Source organism: Myotis yumanensis, unplaced genomic scaffold, assembly GCF_028538775.1.
Source record: "Myotis yumanensis isolate MYYU_CA2020_CCGP unplaced genomic scaffold, mMyoYum1.0.hap1 SCAF_12, whole genome shotgun sequence".
NCBI lineage: Eukaryota > Metazoa > Chordata > Mammalia > Chiroptera > Vespertilionidae > Myotis > Myotis yumanensis.
The window spans coordinates 60,928,117-60,949,065 of NW_027223763.1; the positions used below are offsets into that span (position 1 = coordinate 60,928,117).

The window sequence follows — 20,949 nt, forward strand, 5'->3', positions numbered from 1 at the left end:
AAAACAAAACAATGGGCAGGGCTCACTTAAGGTAAAGATTAATCTTTGCGATGGAAGCTATAGGCCTGTAATGTTGACTTCCCACCATGATCTGCCCAGTGAGGAATTTATGCTAAGACAATGCTGTGCAGTTACTTTCAGTCGCTGGGTTTGTCAGGCCCACCAAATAATCCCTAAACTTGTCCAGTCTGCTCTGTCGCCCCTTTTCGTTCACACAGTTCGCTTTAGAAGCCGCAGTGTTGTGTGTTGGCCAAGCAACAGCTACAAGGGAAAAAACTGAGTGGCAAGACTGTTATCTTCAACAAATTTTCTGAATCCTAAATCTATTGGTACTATATTTTACCCTGGGAAACAAAATCTCCAAATCCTAGGTAGCTACCAAGAGCTGCATCGCGTCTGGGCTGCCAACAGGACCACCAGACGCGCTGCAGTGGCCTCTCCAGACAGGTTCTCAATCTGCTTTCCCTGGGGCTCTCCCCGCCGTGGCGCAGCCTCGCAGCCAGCACCTGCGCGCGGTCCTTCCTGCGGGGCTGGCTGCTGAGCCAGGCTCTGCCTCCCACGCCGCCAAACCGACGCTGAGCCCGGCCTTGGCCTCGGACACGCGTGCGCACTAGCGAGGGAGGGCGGGCCGAAGCTTGAGGAGGCGGGGCAAGCTCTAGCAGTCAAGCAGTCCATTGGCTATCGCCTCGTAGACCACGCCTCCGGGCTTTGGAGACGGCGGGGCGGGCCACGTAGGGCTGCGGGCTTGGGGCTGAGCTTGTGGCAAAAGAGAGGTAAGCGATGCGGGGTGGCAGGCGGCGGACAGTCTGGCGCTGCCCGTGATCGGACGCCGCCGGGTCGCACCCGTCTGCGGCTTATCTCAGCTTGCATGCCGCGCGGCCGAGGCCTTGCGGGCCTGGCGCTCTGCAGGGAGATGGGGCAGTGGAGCATGTGGCCGCAGGGCCATGTCGCGGCGTGGGGCGGCCTGCAGGGGGACAGGTCTTGCCGTTTGCCCTCGTCTCGTCTTTTCTGGATTCTGGACTTCACGGGGACTAGGCCTTCCTATTTAGTGAGCGCGATGATGCCTGGGTGGGGCCGGCTCTGGTGCCTGCGGCGGGGTCAGCGGGATCCTGACTCGGAAACTGATCATGTGGTCCTTGCATACTTAACCTGCAGTAGTTTGTAGTCATCGCAGACTCTCCGACCGGTTCCCAAGTCCAGGGCAGTGCAGGGGCTTCTGTCCGTGTCTTGTCTGGCCTGGGGAGACTGTCTCCTCATTGCTAGTGACTCACTCAGATCCTGTCCACTTTAGTGCAAAGGTTTATGGGTTAGCAGGGCCTGTTTTCAGATCTCCTGGTTCTCTGGTCCTCACTTGCGGGAATTACCCTAAGAAATAGTATGTGTCTGTATGTACATAATAGCACATACATGTATGTTTTGAAGTGTCTGCAAAAGCTATGCGGAGATTTGCGGAGACTTTCACTTATGTTGCACCTGCTCCCCGTGAGTTTTAATTTCAGCTGTGGCATCCTAATCCCTTAGTTTAGTTCCTGAATTTGGAGCTTCTGAAACCAATGAAGTCATCCTATCAAGTATCATGCAATCTTCATCCATTCAACAGACCTTTTGATGGCTGCCTTGATGGTCAGGGTCTTAAGCTACAAACAAATGAGCATTCCTGCGTTTTCTATCAGTTTATCTGCCAGTTTTCTTTTCTAGATTTGAGATGGAATTTTTGTTGATGGTTTAATTTCAGGTTCTAGATTTAGGAACAGAAGCTTATGATCCTATATCATAAGATAGAGCTCTTCTGGGACCTCCTTGCTTTCTTTACTTTCTCCTCTAGTAAGCCTCAGACCATGACGGCCCAGAGCCCTAATCTTGCTAACTGTACCACTAAAGACCCCTAGGTCTGAAGTCCTATCTGTAAAGTGAGGAGGATGGGTTTGAAATACTCTGTAATTTTGAGATGTTTAACAATAGGAGGGGCAAATGGCATGTTTATTGTGTTAACAGACCTGACCATTTTAAAAACGCAGATTGTATTTTATGCTTAAGTGTTAAATTTTTTTAATTTGTTCACATTCAGTTTTTGACTATCAAGCAAGTGTATGTTTTTTATTTTGATTCACATCCAACTCCTGTATACAAAGCGCTATGATTCATCTGAATTTTGAAATACAATAATCAGAAGCTTTTAAATGTAACATATAGTGGTATGATATAAAAACAATTGAATATGAATGCAATTTTCAAAGCAATTTTACTCCCTTTTATAGATAAGTGGTATCTAAAACCTCTGTCTGGGCTATTTGCTTACTTGGTAAATGTTAGGTAGTTACCATTACCTGGCTAATATCTATCAATACGTGGATATGTTAACCATTATTTTATCAACCTAAAGTTTACTATATTTTAATTGATTGCTGCTTCCAGTAGAGAATTGATAACCAAAAGTTAATAAATCATTAGTTTGAGAATAAAAATATCCATAAAGATGTAACAATAGTTTTTCATTTATTGACTGATTGATGGTACTGTACTCATAAGTACATCTCTTGGCCTTCCTGCAGGAGTAAAATGATATCTAAAACTAGTGGCCTGGTGCACAAATTCATGCACATTGAAAGGAAATTAATTAGAATAAATATTTTAATATTGCTATTCATCCTTTCTCTATAATAGAAGTGTCAACCAAATTCATGATCAACAAGACAGATCGAGCCGAAACCGGTTTGGCTCAGTGGATAGAGCGTCGGCCTGCGGACTGAAGGGTCCCAGGTTCGATTCCGGTCAAGGGCATGTATCTGGGTTGCGGGCACATCCCCAGTAGGAGATGTGCAGGAGGCAGCTGATCGATGTTTCTCTCTCATCGATGTTTCTGACTCTCTATCTCTCTCCCTTCCTCGCTGTAAAAAATCAATAAAATATATTAAAAAAAAAAAAAAAAAAACAAGACAGATCGAAACACACACATGCGATTGGCACCAGCAAGAGCTCTATATGTACCGCACATGCACAAATCAACTTAGCCTTTTATCCTATCTAATAATAGACAAACATGGTAATTAACCATACCTCTGCTATGCTTCTCATTGGCTAATCAGCAGGATATGCAAATTAACTGCCAACAAAGATGGCGGCCGGCAGCCACGCAGCTGAAGCGAACATGAGGCTTGCTTGCTCCAGTGATGGAGGAAGCCAAGGTTCCCCGCCTGCCGCGGCCCAGCTCTGAGCTCCGGAAGCAACAATGTTTCAATTATAGAAGCTAAACAAACCCAGATACCTGCTTTCAGCCAGCCATGGCCTCAGAGCTGGAGCCGGGCCTCAGAGCTGGAGCCGGTTCTCAGCTCCAGTGACAGCTATAGAAGGTAAATAAATCCCAGAATAAAAAAAAAAGAAAAAAAAGAAGCTGGGAGCTTCAGTCGCCCGCCAGCCTGAAAATGGCCCTCAGCCCCTCACCCGGACTGGCCAGGCACCCCAGTGGGGACCCCCACCCTGAAGGGGGTGTGACCAGCTGCAAACAGCCATCATCCCCTCACCCAGGCTGGCCAGGCACCCAAGCGGGACCCCCACCCTGATCCGGGACACCCTTCAGGGCAAACCAGTCAGCCCCCACCCGTGCACCAGGCCTCTATCCTATATAGTAAAAGGGTAATATACAAACTGACCCTAACAGCAGAAAGACTGGGAATGACTGGTCACTATGACACACACTGACCACCAGGGGGCAGACGCTCAATGTAGGAGCTGCCCTCTGGTGGTCAGTGCGCTCTCACAGAGGGGAGCTCTGCTCAGCCACAAGCCAGGCTGATGGCTGCTAGTACAGCAGTGGTGGTGGGAGCCTCTCCTGCTTCCTCAGCAGCGCTAAGGATGTCTGACTGCAGCTTAGGCCTGCTCCCCACTGGCAAGTGGACATCCCCCGAGGGCTGCCGGGCTGCCAGAGGGATGTCTGATTGCCATCTTAGGCCCAATCCCCTGGGGAGCAGGCCTAAGCCAGCAGGTGGTCATCCCCCTAGGGGTCCCAGACTGTGAGAGGGCACAGGCCGGGCTGAGGGACACCCTACTCCCGAGTGCACAAATTTTTGTGCACCGGGCCTCTATAGATATATAATAATAAACTTGCTTAATTAGACCTGCTTTCTGATTTAGCTAAGCTTTTTCCAGCCCAGTGAAGCACCCCAACTTCTTTTTTAGGTAATTGTCAGCAACACAGCAGTAAATATCAACACGAAGCAGATTATTATTGTAGATCATTCAGGGAGAACAAAGGGTAAAATATTTTACTGCAGCAGTGTTTGACTATATTCTGCGCAGTAGAAAACCTGAAGTCATTTTCAAGGTTCACCATTTCTTACTTCTGTTCAGTCAGGTCAAGTTTCTAAGCTTTCTAAATCTCCGTTTTCTGGCTAATGAAAAGAAAATAGGATTCTACTGAGTCTCCTATCTACCTACTCCAGGATTTCTGTGAGGATCAAATGAGATGAGGCATGGGAAATGCTTCACAGACATTTGATTATAGTGTAAAATGTTTCCATCTGGCTATAAAGCAAGTCGAGTTCCTGGGCTGAAGAAATTCCAAGGAGGCTAGTCACTAGGTTGAGGAAGCCAGGTGTTGCTATGTGATATCATTACCTGGTGCCAACAGCGACCGTTTTCTGGGCTGGGCTGGGTTGTGGGCCACATTTTGCGCCATGGGGTCTCGGCAGCATTGGCTGTGATTTGGTGGGCTGTCGCTCCGGAGTGATGGCGGGGCCTGTGTCCCACTTGGGGGAAGCCGAGTGTTGGTTTGTTGGTGCCAGGTCCACAGTGCTGTTTCTCTGTAAATGGCCAGTGCGCATCACAGCAGCTCCTGCATTGAGCGTCTGCCTTCTGATGGTCAGTGCGTGTCATAGTGACTGGTCAGATGGTTGGACACTTAGCATATTAGCATTTTATATATATAGATAGTTCTCCTGAAACATAATATTCATAACCTTGTGATACTTTTTAGATAATGTCCACAAGCCATTAGTTGAATTATTTGTTTACATCACTATTAGGGCCATGGAAAATTCAAGAAAATACAACTTTTTGTTAAAAAATATGTTTTTATTGATTTCAGAGAGAAGGGAGAGGGATAGAAAAATAGAAACATCAATGATGAGAGAGAATCATTGATTGCCTGCCTCCTGCATGCCCCACACTGGGAGTTGAGCCCACAACCTGGGCATGTGCCCTAACTGGGAATTGAACCATGACCTCCTGGTTCATAGGTCAATGTCAACCACTAAGCCATGCCAGCTGGGCCAGCTTTTTTAATTTTAATCTTCACCCAGGGATATGTTTTTATTGATTTTTAGATATACAGGAAAAGGGAGAAAAAGAAAAACATCCATCAGGTACCTTCCATACATGCCCTGACCAGGGACCGAACCTGCAACCTTTTGATATACAGGATGGTATTCCAACCAACTGAGCCACCCAGCCATAGCAAGAAAATACAACTTTTCAAAATTTTGCTTTTCTTTTTTTTTTTATTGCTTAAAGTATTAAAAAGAGTATTACGTATGACTCCTTTTCCCCCCCACCTTTGACAATCCCCTGGCCTCCCCTACCCCCCAGTGTCTTATGTCCATTGGTTATGCTTATATGCATGCATATAAGTCCTTCAGTTGATCTCTTACCGCCCCCCCCCTTCTGCTCCCCTACCCTCCTCGGCCTTCCCGCTGCAGTTTGACAGTCTGTTTGAGGTAGCTCTGCCTCTGTATCTATTTTTGTTCATAAGTTTATGATGGTCTTTATTATCCATGAATGAGTGAGATCATGTGGTATTTTTCCTCCATTGACTGGCTTATTTCACTTAGCATAATGCTCTCCAGTTCCATCCATGCCGTTGCAAATGGTAAGAGTTCCTTCTTTTTTACAGCAGCATAGTATTCCATCGTGTAGATGTACCACAGTTTTCTAATCCATTCATCTACTGATGGGCACTTAGGCTGTTTCCAGATCTTAGCTATGGTGAATTGTGCTGCTATGAACATATGGGTGCATATATCCTTTCTGATTGGTGTTTCTAGTTTCTTAGGATATATTTCTAAAAGTGGGATCACTGGGTCAAATGGTAGTTCCACGTTTAATATTTTGAGGAACCTCCATAGTGTTCTCCACAGTGGCTGCACCAGTCTGCATTCCTACCAGTAGTGCACCAGGGTTCCCTTTTCTCCACATCCTCACCAGCACTTGTCATTTGTTTTTTTCTTGATGGTAGCCATTCTGATAGGTGTGAGGTGATACCTCATTGTTGTTTTATTTTTTAATTTTGTTAATCCTCACCTGATGATATTTTTTCCATTGATTTTTAGAGAGTAAAATGAAAGGGAGGGAGGAGAGGAGAGCAGAGGCTAGGAGAGGAAAGGAGAGGCAGAGAGAGAGAGAGAGAGAGAGAGAGAGATTGGTTGCCTCCTGCAGTTGCCCTGACTGGAACTGGGTATGGAACCTGCAACCGAGATACATGCCCTGGACCAGAAATCGAACCTGAGACTCTTCAGTCCATGGGTCGATGCTATAACCACCGAGAAACTGTCAGGGCTTATTGTTGTTCTAATTTGCATTTCTCTGATGATTAATGACTTTGAGCATTTTTTCATATGTCTCTTGGCCATTGGTATGTCCACTTTGGAGAAGTCTCTATCTAGATCCTTTGCCCAGTTTTACATTGGATTATTTGTCTTCCTTTTGTTTAGTTGTATGAGTTCCTTATATATTTTGGAAATTAACTTCTTATCAGATGTATCATTGCCAAATGTGTTCTCCCATACAGTGGGCTCTCTTTTCATTTTGTTGATAGTTTCTTTTGCTGTGCTTTTTATTTTGATGTAGTTCTATTTGTTTATTTTCTCCTTTGTTTTCCTTGCTCTTGGAGATGTATTGGCAAACATATTGCTACAAGAGATGTCTGAGATTTTGCTACCTATGGTTTCTTTTAGGATTTTTATGGTCTCACAACTTACATTAAGTCTTTTATCCATTTTGAGTTTATTCTTGTGTATGGTATACGTTGGTGGTCCAGCTTGATATTTTTGCCTGTATCTGTCCAATTTTCCCTGCACCATTTATTAAAGAGACTGTCTTTATTCCATTGTAGGCGCTTGCCTCCTTTATCAAATATTAATTGAGCATAATGACTTGGGTCAATTTCTGGGTTCTCTGTTCTGTTCCATTGATCTATATGCCTGTTCTTATGCCAGTACCAGGCTGTTATGAGTACAGTGGCTTTGTAGTATAGCTTGATATCCAGTATTGTGATTCTTCCAACTTTGTTCTTCTTTCTCAAGATTGCTGTGGTCTTTTCTGGTTCCATATAAATTTTTGGAGTATTTGTTCTTGATTTGTGAACTATGCCTTCAGTATATTAATAGGGATTGCATTGAATCTATAGATTGCTTTGGGTAGTATGGACATTTTAATGATGTTAATTCTATGAATCCATGAACACTGTATATTCTTCCACTGGTTTATATCTTCCTCAATCTCTTTTTTCAATGTTCTTTAGTTTTGCGAGTAATAGTCTGTTATCTCCTTGGTTAAGTTTGTTCCTAAGTATCTTTTTTTTTTTTTTTGCAATGGTAAATAAGGATTTTTTTCGTTTTTTGGGTTTTTTTTTTAGTTTCTCTTTCTGAGAGTTCATTATTGGTGTATACAATGCCATCAATTTGTGGGTGTTAATTTTGTATTCTGCTACATTGCCGGATTCATTTATTAAATCTAGTAGTTTTTTGATGGAGTCTATAGGGTTTTTTATGTACAATATCATGTCATCTGTGAATAGTGACAGTTTTACTTCCTCCTTTCCAATTGGGATGCCTGTTATGTTTCCTTCTTGTCTGATTGCTGTGGCTAGGACTTCCAGTACTAAGTTGAATAAGAGTGGTGAAAGCGGATATCTCTGTCTTGTTCCTGTTCTTAGGGGAAATAGTTTGAGTTTTTGCCCATTGAGTTTGATGTTCACTGTAGGTTTGTCATATATGGCCTTTATTATGCTGCGATATGATGCCTCTATTCTCCCTTTGCTGAGAGTTTTTAATCAAAAATGGATGTTGTATTTTTTGAATGCTTTTTCTGCATCTATTGATAGGATTATGTGAGTTTTATCTTTCAGTTTATTTAAGTGATGTATCATGGTTATTGATTTGTGAATATTATACCAGCCTTCCATCCCTGAACATTTCCTTGATCTTACTTGGTCATGGTGTGTGATCTTCTTAATATATTGCTGAGTCTGATTTGCTAATATTTTGCTGAGGACTTTAGCATCTAAGTTCATCAGGGATATTAGCTTGTAATTCTCTTTCTTTGTAGTGTCTCTATCTGGTTTTAGAATTAGGATAATATTGGCCTCATAAAAAGAGCTTGGAAGTATTCCTTTCTTTTGGATTTTTTGGAATAGTTTGAGAAGTACAGGTGCTAGTTCTTCTCTGAATGTTTGGTAAAGCCGTCCTGACCAGGGCTTTTGCTTGCTGGGAGTTTCTATACCTGCTGCCCCTGTGGTCTTCCCCATCTCAGTGAATGGAAACTCCATCCTTTCCATGACTCGGGCCAAAAACTTGGGTGTCGTCCTTGACTCTTTCTCTCATAATCCACATACAAACTAATGAAAAAGCCCATTAGCTGTTATCTTCAAAATACATCTAGAATCTGAGTACTCCTCACTCTCCACTGCTCTGAGCCCCCATTTGTCTATGTCCTTGATGTTGTAATAGTATTTGTTATTTGTAACCACCTATTCCCGGGAGGGGGGACAGTTCTGTCACTGGTCTTGCCTGGGCTCACTCATGTAGTAATGGGGATTGGTAGGTTTGGAAGCTGCAGCTCAGATGGCTTGTCTCTGCTACATGTGGTCCGGTAAGCTGTCCCACGTTTCTTTACATGGTGGTTTAATGGAAGCAAGAGAGCCAGTGGAAGCCACATGGTCTTGAGAGACCTAGACTAAGAATTCCCACAACTTTATTTCCCCCCTGTTAATCAAAGCAGATCATGAGGACAGCCCAGATTCAGGGGATGGAGAAATAGACTACCTCTTTATGAGGGGAACAACAAAGTCACCTGTACAGAAAGGTGCAAACAGGAATTGGGAAGAATTGGGGGCCATTTTTTTTTTTTTTTTTTGCAATCTACCATAGCTTTCTAACTGGTCTCTTCTATTCTCTCAATGCCCTTTTTAATATTGTCAACAGCAGTAAAGGGATTAAAAACTAGAACATAAACAAAAAAAACCAACAAAACTTGAGTGGATTTCCTTTCTTTTTTGTCCTAAGCTCTCCAATGGCTTCCCATTACCACTCAAAGTTAAAAGGCATCTTTGCAGAGGTCTGTGAGGTTTGCCGTGACCCGACCCCTTGGTTGCGTCTCTAACTTTATTTCCAACTCCTCTCTCCCTTGCAAACTAAATCTGCTCAGTTAGCTTCTATTCTGTTTTGTAGTCATACGAGGCCTACTCTCCCTCTGGCTTTTATTTATTTATTTTAAAAAATATATTTTATTGATTTTTTACAGAGAGGAAGGGAGAGAGATAGAGAGTTAGAAACATCGATGAGAGAGAAACATCGATCAGCTGCCTCCTGCACATCTCCTACTGGGGATGCGCCCGCAACCCAGGCACATGCCCTTGACCGGAATCGAACCTGGGACCCCCCAGTCTGCAGGCCGACACTCTATCCACTGAGCCAAACCGGTTTCGGCTCCCTCTGGCTTTTATACAGCTGTTCTTTCTGCCTAGAATCAGTCTTCTTCTTGGAGACTACGGACTCCTTTACTTCCTCTAAGTCTTTGCTCATGTTTCACCTCTGTGAGCCTTTCCTGATCACCCTCTTTGAAATTGGAACCTCTCTCTAATATTAACCCCCTTCCCTGCTTTACTTTTGGGGCTAGCACTTATCTTATAAAATATAGTGTTATCCACTGTTTTGCTTATTTTTATCTTTCCTTTACTAAGACTGTGATCTGTAGAGCCAGGGATTTTTGTCTGTATCCCCAGTGCTCAGAACGGTGTCTGGCACAAGGTAGGCATCTAATAAATATTTGTTGAATGAATGAATGAAAGGTAGGCTTTTGGTACCAAACATTTTCCAGGCCTAGGTTTCTCTTCCATGTTTATGCAAAAACTCTTGAAACTGCTTCTGGGTTCTTATCTGAGGAAATTCCTGCCCTCTTTGTGCAGGTACTTTTGTGATCCGTTTTTCTTTTTAAGAGGTCTGCTGTCAAAGTGTTCTCCCCATTCAGGCTTTTTGTTCTTTGAAAGCAGAGTATCACATTCTCTAATCAGCTGCATAGAATGCCTGCTCAGTAGACTCTTAATAGCAACCTCTTCACTTTGAGTTGTACATCATAACATTTTTGTTCAAAGCAAAGATGAAATAGTGAATATGTGAAAGGAACAGTCCAAGGCAGAAAAATTTCAACCCTTTTTGTTAAACTATTGGACCTTCCCTGTCTCCAAAATATCTTATTGAGAACTTCAGGTAAGAGAGATGTTTTTATTAGTAAAATTAAAGTATTTTACATACTGATTGATAGCTGCATACTTATTATATTTACATACTTATTATAAACTCAGTCTGAATCTTGAAGCTATCATAATGAGCAAGTGAGGACAGAGCTGACTCCATCTTGAAGGTAATCCACCTGCTTAACTTCTGAGGGAAGGAACCCTGATCTTTGACCTCCCTTCATCCCCCGTTGGCCTCTGGAATGTGTACAGAGGCTTCTGGCTAATCATGGAATTTTCATTAATCCTCTGGGGCAAGGTGTCCTCCGTGTTATCTCTCTTAGCTCACCCTGGCGCCAGGGCCTCCTGGTATCTGGCCCCTTGGTTCCCCCCTGACCACCCATGAATTCCTTTTCTAGAACATGGGTCCATCTCTAACCAGGGATCATAGAGGGCACTGAGTGCCCTGCTGTGGCCCAGGAGGCCAGTTCTGTACTAAGTTCCATATTAAACTCATCATCTGACGAGCTGGACTGGTCTGCTTCCTTCTTTGCCTCTCAGCTCCTGCAGCATTTGGAGGCCACTTTGCAACCACAGCCTCTTTGCAGAACTGGGCATAGCCTTTGAAATTACTGATTATGAATGAAGATGATAATCTTTTAAGTGCCTCAGTCTCCAATTTATTTTTATATTTCGGTTTTGTATTTTCTTTTCGTTGCATACCATTAAGGAAAACTCCATTCACATAAATTACCAGTTGCAAACAGTAATAATTTTTAAACAGTTTACATTGCAATTGTACAACTTCAGGTTATTGTTTCCCATTTTGTTTTATTTTAAAAAATATCATATTGAGGAAAATTTCAAACACACACAATTAAGTAGGGAGTACAGAAAGTGAACTTAGTTTCAACAAAAATCAGTATTTTCCATCTTATTTTCTCTTTCCTCCAACAGATTTTCTTCCTCTAGCTTTTTAAAAAAAAGTAATTAACAATAAGGACTTTTTATTTAGTTTTTTAGGACTGTTAATTTTAAATTTAATTACTGTGTCATTGTTGCAGCTAACAAATTAACACAAATTCCTTACTGTTATCTTGTAGTGAGTCCATATTTCAGAATTTCTCACTTGTGCCAAGGATGTCTTGCTATCGTTGATTTGTTGGAATCAGAATCCAAATAAGGTTTCCAAATTGTATTTGGTTATTGTGTCTCTCTGGTCACCTATACTATACTAGTCCCTCCACCCCTTCCATTTCCCATGTCATTGATTTGTTGGAGAGACAGTCATTTGTCCTTAAAATGGTTTTGTTTACCTTGTCCCTCTACCTCTTGTATTGTCTACAAATTGGTAGTTAAATATACAGATCTGTGTAGATCCATTTTGAATTGATTTAGGCAACAATATTCTTAGAGGGTTCTGTGTATATGTTATTCCATCACATCATGAGGATACAATGTCTGGTTTTTCCCTTTTAGTGATGCTAAAATGAATCAATGGGTTCAGGTGGAGTCATCCTTATTTCTCTAAAAGGAAGTTCCCATCATTTTTTAACCTAACAGTTTTAGCAATAATTCATGATTCATTCCCAAATCAATTCTATATTAACAAAGTGATGTAATACCTTTAAATGTATTTTTTAAAGAAATGAATACATTTTAATTCTTTTCTTCACATCTCTGTTCACAATATCACTTCACAACTAATTTTTACCTTTTCTCCCAGAATCCTACATTTGCACATGTATACAGTACCTTCAGAATGTACTGAGCATTTGACATAAAGCTGGGGAGGAGATATGAAATGGAATGACAGTGAAGGTTGTGGAAGTGGAGGGAATAAGGATTATCTACCCACCTACTACCTACTAGCTTGCCTGTCTCACCTCCCTCTTTCCTTGTCTCTTCTTTGTTTTTAGTTTGTAAGACTTTTTAAAGCTGTGTAGGATAGTTATGGTTTAGAGGGCCACTGAGGACTCAGAGGGATTGGAAAGTGGGTATGCCTGGGACAGATGTTAATAGCAGCATTGGTATTGGGTATGAATTGAATGTTAATCCAGGCTGGAGTTAAGCGTACAAATTTTAACATTTGCCTTGTGTAGTCAAAATTGGTCTCAAATAAATTTGAGAAGTAAATCAAACTTGTACTCTCTGCACTTAGCACCCTGCTGACATGGACAAAGACAAATTGTACCTCAAACACTGAGAAGATTCACGCATTGCTGTAATGTTTTTAAAAAAAGATGAATGATGCCTTTAGTCTTCTGCTTATCGGTTGTGCTTCTTTCTTCCAGTTGTCAGAACCCAAAACCTTGGAGTCATCCTTCACTCTTCTTTCATTCCACATTTCACCCATTAGCAGATTTTGTCAAAACATATGTAATGTCTGACCTCTGCTCACCACATCCACTGCTATTCCCCTCATCTAAGGCAACGTGATTTCTTTCCTGGATTATTGCTGTGACCAAACTGATCTCCTTTTATCCGTCCTTGTCCTCTGAGGGTCTATTCTCCTTAGAAGCTAGAATGATCTTTTTAATTTTTAAAAAAATATATTTTATTGATTTTTTACAGAGAGAAAGGGAGAAGGATAGAGAGCTAGAAACATTGATGGGAGAGAAACATCGATCAGCTGCCTCCTGCACACCTCCTGGGGATGTACCCGCAACCAAGATACATGTCCTTGACCAGAATCGAACCTGGGACCCTTCAGTCTGCAGGCCGATGCTCTATCCACTGAGCCAAACTGGTTAGGGCTAGATAGAATGATCTTTTAAAAATGACAGTTAAGTATGCCATCTCTCCTTCCCAAATCCTCTAGGACTTACCCGCTTGGGAAATCCAAAGGCCCACAGTGCCCCCCAGGAGCTATGAGATCTGGGCCCCTGCTTCACTCTGTTGTCTCTTACGGCCCAACTTGCTCACTTGCACCAGCCACACTGGTGTCCGTGGCCTTCCCTAAACCTGCCCAGCGTGCTCCCACGTTAAGGGTGTTGCCCTCGGTGGGTCTTCTGCCAGGAATGCTCATTTTTTCCTTCACATCTCTGTCCAAATGTTATCATATCTGAAAGGCCTTTCTTTAGTCTTTGACAGATCAAAACATATATAGACTTCCATTAAAATTTACCTATTGATGACTACAATTTATTTTAGGTGTTATATTTTATATGCATTTTGAAAATTAAGCTCCTTGTACTGCAATATAAGTGACTAAAAATACCTTCCTTCTATAAAGTTTCAATTATATTGGATGAATAAGTTGTAGAGATGATATAGCATAGTGCCTATAGTTGACAGCATGGTGAGTATAGTATTATGCTTTCATGTTGATTTCTTACCACACTCACAGAAAAAAACAAAGACAAAGCCCACGAGGAAACCTTGGAGGGTGTTGCCTATGTCTGTTGCCTTGATTGTGGTGGTGATATCATGAGTGTTTTGTATGTCTAGACTCATCAAACTGTACACATTCAATATATGCATTTCTTTGTATATCAATTCTACTTCAGTAAATCTGTTTAAAACTCCCTACTCTCTCGACTGAGGCTAACATACTTGATTAAAATGAGATTAGAGGAAGTTGAACACACTGGAGGAACACTTAATTTTTTTCAGGGGCAGATGGATTAATCTCCTGGCAAACAATTTAGAATCAAAGGTAATTCTGTTAGCTTACTTGTTTGGAACTCTGCAGGACCATTATAGCTTCTAATAACTCAAAGGTGTGACTTTCTCATTAAATAGCTCTTAATAAGTAGTGTAATTGGATCAAGTTAAGCCTTTTTTATCTGATGTGTGCTGTGCTGAAACTGCCTCCTTAGACAGTGATAAAGGACCATGGTTTCCAGTGAGTAAATGAGGTCACTAATTTTTTTATCGAGCCTAAAAACTGATCTTATGTTTTTCTTTGAAGAGAATTCATAATTTCTATTTAATGTAAAAAAAATGTACACCCATTGCAGGGAAAAAATTAAAGGTAGCATTTATAAAGAGAAATGTAATAGGATGTAATCACTCATCATTTTAGTATCCAGAAATAACCTTAACATTTTTGCATATTCACTTCATTTTTTTCTTAATAGTGTGTGTATGTATGTATGTGTGTGTGTATATGTGTGTGTATTTAAATGTGTAGCTCAGTCAATGAATAACTTTACACAAACAATGCTTCCTTTAAGCCTTTTGTATTTTTATACTTTGAAATGGAGGTGACTAGAACTTGAGGAATATATGTGACAATTTGGGGTACAGCCAAGAAGTGTCAAACACTAAGGCCAGATGCTCAGTAAGGACACCCTGAGTGCCCCCTCATCCCAGAGAAGGGGTTAGTTGTTCTTACCTACCCCAACTTTCAGCTTTACTGTGCTGGGTTCCCTGTGCAATTGAGTCTGTGGATGAGGCCTGGGAGACTGTGGTCCTGGGAACCATGCTGTTTCTGCCCTCTTTCTGTGGCTTTGCTTCTGAGCTGACCCGGTTGGTCTTTGAGAACCTCTGTATCAGTTTGGAGCTAAGCCAGGTTGGGAGAAGTTTCATTTGGGCAGTTCCATTTGGGCTGAGAGGCACAAGTAGGCTTTGAGGGTGAAATGAAGCTGTTTGGACACTGGGTACATTGTGAGTTGATAGTCTATAGAGCTGCTGCTGCTGTTCATTTAATCCAGCGGTTCTCAACGTGTAGGTTGCGACCCCTTCGGCGTTCGAACGACCCTTTCACAGGGGTCGCCTAAGACCATCCTGCATATCAGATATTTACATTACAATTCATAACAGTAGCAATATTACAGTTATGAAGTAGCAACAAAAATATTTTTAAAAAAATATATTTTATTGATTTTTTACAGAGAGGAAGGGAGAGGGATAGAGAGTTAGAAACATCGATGAGAGAGAAACATCGATCAGCTGCCTCCTGCACACCCCCTACTGGGGATGTGCCCGCAACCAAGGTATATGCCCTTGACCGGAATTGAACCCGGGACCCTTCAGTCCGCAGGCCGACGCTCTATCCACTGAGCCAAACTGGTCAGGGCGTAACAAAAATAATTTTATGGTTGGGTCACAACATGAGGAACTGTATTTAAAGGGCCAGAAGGTTGAGAACCACTGATCTAGTCAATCATTTCCTTCCAACATAGTGTTCAAAAGTTCCATTTAACCTGAACATATGACTACACATATGAATCTGTAATACTTAGGTATGTAAGTATTGGCTATAAACTCTGTGAAATTTTAAAAAATTCTCATGAAAAGCTACATGATTTCCCCCCCTCCTTCTTTTTCATTTAAATACTAGGGGCCCAGTGCACAAATTCGTGCACCTTGAAAGGAACTGTGGTCTGTGAGGCTGTGGTAGGCACAGGGGCGGGTCTTGGCCCATCCTCTGTGCCCCCATCCAGCCCCTCCCGCCATGGCCCCCTGTCCCCTGTCTGTTGGCAGCCCTGCTCCCGCCGCTGCCGCTCCCACACGCTGATGGCGTGGAGCGATTGGGGCCAGCACCAGCATTGGGTGCTAACAGGGCCAGCGCCATCAGTGGGTACAAGCGACAGCTACTGCCCCAATTGCCCCTCAGGAGCAGGGGGAGGTGGAGAAGCCCTCAGGGGCAATTGGGGCCAACAGCCGCTGTTCGCACCCGCTGATGGCGCCAAGCACTGGGCGCCGGCAGCAGGTGTGAGTTGAGGCTCCGACTGGCACCAGGCGCCGGCAGCAGGTGTGAGCTGTGGCTCCAGCATTGGCAGCGGATACGAGTGGGGCTGGCGCCAGCCGCAGGTGCAAGTGCCGGGCGGGACCCTGTTGCACGGGAGCAAAGAATTTTCAGTGACCACCAGAGTCTCGCCCTGATGACAGCGACCGGCACCCTGCCTTGGTCTGGCACCCCAGCTCACCTGTTCCACCATCCCGCTGCAGCCACGCCTGCCATATTCCACTCTCTGCCACCTGTTGTCGACGCCCACCTTGTTCCATGCATGCCCCTTGATGGTCAGCGCACGTAATAGTGACCGGTTGTTCGGTTGTTTGGTTGTTTGGTTGTCTGCCGTTCAGTCTATTTGCATATTAGGGTTTTATATATATAAAGATAGATCAATAGATAGATAATTCTACGTACTCTACTGTGCTAGCTAGATATCAGCATTTTATTTCAGGATCCTCTTCTAATTATTGAATATGCTGCTTGATGTCTCTTTGCTAATGTGAAATGACTCACTAAGGATCTTCTGTCCAGGCTGGTTGTGAAGGTTAATTAATATATGATTATTAAGCACCTTACAAATCAAAACAGCCATGAATAATGCTAGCTGTGCAATAGAAAATTGGTAAATGTTACTTCTTTGGGTAATTACATGTTTAAAATGCCTTTTACCCCAATGGGAACACTACACAGAGGTGATGCTGCCAGTTTTGAAAGGGTCATACTACATAACAGATTAAGAGCAAAGCTATGATAAATAATAGCTGTCAACTGAAGCATTCATGTAAAACTTATGATGTATTCAAATAACAAAGATCCATTTTTCACCTCTATTATATTCAGCTGGAAACAGTGAAGAACCAGTCTTGTGAGCTTTGCATGTGTTCTTTGACTTTTTTTTTTTTTTTAATGTACCCAAATGAATCACAGTGTAATAAAATCTCACTAATTTGGATTCCATTGATTTGGGATTTGGACTTGGCTGAAAGTCATCTTTATACAACCTATTCAAAAGTTATTTGATCAGTTAAAAAATAAAATTAAAAGCTGGGAAAAAGGGGTGTGTCTAAAAAGAATTCATTATTTTCAAACTCTAATGTGTGGATAACTAAATTCAGGTTACTGTATTAATTTGAAAATAAAGTTGTTTACAAATTTATTTTTTTACTTCTGGTTCTTATTAATATATTTTTGCCTTTGTTTCATGAATCTTAGTGCGAATGAGAGAGATAGATTATTCTCTATTACTTTCTGTTTGGGAAAGTTGATCTGAAAACAAAATAAACAGTAGAATTCTAGGAATTCTATTGTGTGTTAGGTATGGCGTGAAACACAGTACCTCAAAAAACATATATTTCTGGTCATGCCCTGCAGCAGGTGAACAAGACTCAGCTGCTTCCCTCAAGGAACTCACAAATCCAGAGAATATGCAGCAGAGTTGGTCAGGGCCGAGCCCTGCTGCTTGAGCTACTTCCCTACTGTCTGGTCACTAGGCTCAAATTCATCTTCATACTAAAGGCTGCTGCACAGATGGAAGCTAGCCCCTTCCGCACGAGTGAGATCTTCTACCTCTTCAGGACTAATGACAGTCCTCTCAGAGGTGGAAGGGGCCTTAGGGATTGTCTGATCCTAGCTCTGCAATGTGGCCCCTCTGCACCATATCCGGGTAGTCTCCTTGCCTGGAATGTGATGTCCAATTGTAGTTCAAGCCCCGTTTCTTCAGGTAGCTGTGGGAAATGAGAAAGGACAAGCAGTGGCCTCCTCTTGATCTTCCTGCTTCTGGACATTTCTTCTAGAACAGTGGTCAGCAAACTCATTAGTCAACAAAGCCAAATATCAACAGTACAATGATTGAAATTTCTTTTGAGAGACAAATTTTTTAAACTTAAACTATATAGGTAGGTACATTGTTATTAACTTAATTAGGGTACTCCTAAGTTGGCCTTTGCTAAAGACGTCCTCAATCTGATTGAGGTACGTTCGCTGAGGTCGACCCATTCCAACTCTCCCATCCACACTCGTCTTGTATACTTGTTTCATCTATCTCCTTTCCTGCATCCTCTCTATATGTCCAAACCATCTCAACATACCTTTCTCAATCCTCGACACTACATCTTCTTTCACTCCACAACGTTCCCTAAAATTAACTTAATAAACTTTACTTAAAGTTTTACGTCTTAGTTAAACTATAGGTACGTTGAATAAAACTTGATATCATACTTAATACCACTGCACAATGAGACTGCTGACTGACTGGCTCACTCAACTCGTGTATGAATCGTGCACGCCTCCCCCGCACTGCGTATCCCGCGGCCCGCCTGCGCCGCATATGCCGACCGACCGACCAACACCCCCACTTCTTCTAACGCCACTTCTTCAAAATAGACTCGCCCAGGCCAAAAACTGACTTCTGTGCATGGGCCACCAAGTTTCAATCATACTGTACATGCGTGCCCGCACGTGGTATTTTGTTGAAGAGCCACACTCAAGGGGCCAAAGAGCCGCATGTGGCTCACGAGCCGCGGTTTGCCGACCACTGTTCTAGAACATTCCACTGTTATTTCAAACTCTATGTTTTTACAAGTAAACTCATTCACCCAGAAATTTCCCTGTCTCATCAAACTGTTTTGAACTGACATGTATGTGGTGGGGCTACCTGCCAGCCAGGTGTTCATTTGCAGCAGTGTAGCCATCTGTGTCTGTGTGGTAGTGTCTAAGCAGTCATTTGGGCAAGTGGTTGCTTTCATCTATTCTAATGAATATTTATTTATTTAAAAAATGGAAAATGTAAATATGAAGGAGTTGACATCAGAGGCAAGAAACATGGATTTACTAAAGATCTACTCTAATGGCCATGATGAAAGTGGGCAATCTTTATCCTTTTTTAGATGCTCACTGGACTTAAACTAAATGGTCAGTGGTGAAATAAAAGTATAAAATCAAAGAACATACACAAAAGTGGGAGATGTATTGCTGGTGATGGTGCCACAGCAGGGAGCACCCTTTAATATGTAACTTTTGCATATTAGACTTGATTACATGTTTTTAAGATTGCAATCTATACCAAGACACAGAGCTGTTTGTACATCCTGATGAACTGCTTTGGGAACTTGATTTAATACTGTGTATCTAAACCCTGGCTGGCCTTCCTTCCTTCCTTCTGGCCTTCCTTCCTTCCTTCCTTCTGGCCTTCCTTCCTTCCTTTTTTTTTTTTTTTTTTTTTTTTTTAATATTTGCTTGATTCTCTGGGGGACGCAGCAAATATAATAGGGGAAAAAAGGTTGGATTTAGACTAAAAATAATAGCTAACATTTAAAAGCTGTTCTGTGTCTCTTCTGAGAGAAGTGCTTTAATGGATTATCTTAATTTTACAAAAACTTTGTGTCAAACATGCTTTATAGAGGAGTTTTTTAAGAATGTGAGCTTTGGAGTCTGGCTGGTGTGCTCAGTGTTTAAGTGTCGATTTATAAACCAGGAGGTCACAGGTTGATTCCTGGTCAGGGCACATGCGTAGGTTGTGGGCTTGATCACCAGTGTGGGGGGTGCAGGAAGCAGCCAATCAATGATTCTTTCTCATTATTGATGTTTCTATCTCTTCTCCCTCTCCCTCTGAAATCAATTAAAAATATATTAAAAAGAAAGAATGTGAGCTGACTGCATTGATTCATATTCATGCCCTGCTTCTTACATAATTAGGCAATTAATTTTGACCCCTTCTTGCCTCACTTATTTTTTCATATAAAAATGAAGCTAATAATAGTACTCATGTCATGGGGTTGTTTTGAATATTGGGCGAGAGAATACATGTAAAAAGCTTGACAGTGCCTCCCTGGCTCATGGTGAAATGTTCAATAAATCTTGGCTATTAATACGGCCGTATAACCTCAGACAAATCATTTTCTGAGCTCCCTTTTTCTCATGTGGAAAATGGAATTAATAATATTTACCTCAGACAATTGTGTAAATTCAATGAGATTCGTTAAAGTATTCTGTGGAGTGCTTGGCATATAGGAGCTTTTTCATCCAATATGGTATTTAAAATTTTTTTAAAAATTAATTTTAGAGAGAGGAAGGGGAAGAGAGAGAGAGAGACATCAATTTGTTGTTATTTATGCATTCATTCATTGGTTGATTCTTGTATGTGCCCTGACTGGGAATTGAACCCACAACCTTGGCATATTGAGATGATGTTCTAGCCAACTGAGCTACCTGGCCAGGGCCCAGCATGATATTTTAAATGGCATGTCATGAGCTTGGTGTTTATACAATGAATCTTTGTTGAGCAGGCACTTGCTATATCCTGGGGTTATAGTGCTCAAAAACGGAGATCAGTCCCATGCCCTCAAGAGTTTGCTGGTGGGTAGAGAGGGATAGCAGAAATAAGTAAATGATGATCATTTGGGTTTGCGATCAAAACTATGAGGGGGACAACAGTCTCATTGAGAAAACTTTAGTAATGGTTATGTTTCTCCTTGAAAATGGAGGAAGTTTTAAAAAGGTCTAAAGTTAATTGAATCTATCCAGTTAAATTATATACTCTTTCCATAAAGAATTGGTGAATCTCATGTATTTCCTAACCTTGGCCTAGTCAGTGTCTTATTGCTCTATCTGGTAACTTATGTACAAGATCCCATCTTGGTGTTTGATTGGAGATGACCTACTTTTCACTAAAACTCATTCTCTTCATTATTCACCTCCCTTGACTAGCCCACGTGGTGTCAAGGGAGGGAAGACACACACATTTTTTAGAGTACCTGCTGTGTCAAGACCCCCATGGTTTTTAGGCACACCTCATAGCTCACTACCTTGTGAGGCAAGTGTTCCC

The 20,949-nt window shown here is 42.1% G+C and overlaps 1 protein-coding gene across 3 annotated transcripts in view; it reads left to right on the top strand.

Moving 5' to 3' along the window:
- Positions 1–711: 711 nt before the first annotated feature.
- The window catches only part of FOCAD (focadhesin), a 279,727-nt gene continuing 259,489 nt past the window's right edge, over positions 712–20,949 (top strand). For 2 of the 3 annotated variants that reach the window (XM_070431752.1, XM_070431754.1), the window contains exon 1: positions 712–773. The gene's annotated coding sequence lies outside the window, so the exon portion shown is untranslated. The remainder of the gene's footprint in view (positions 774–20,949) is intronic. The other variant, XM_070431753.1, reaches the window with a different exon arrangement.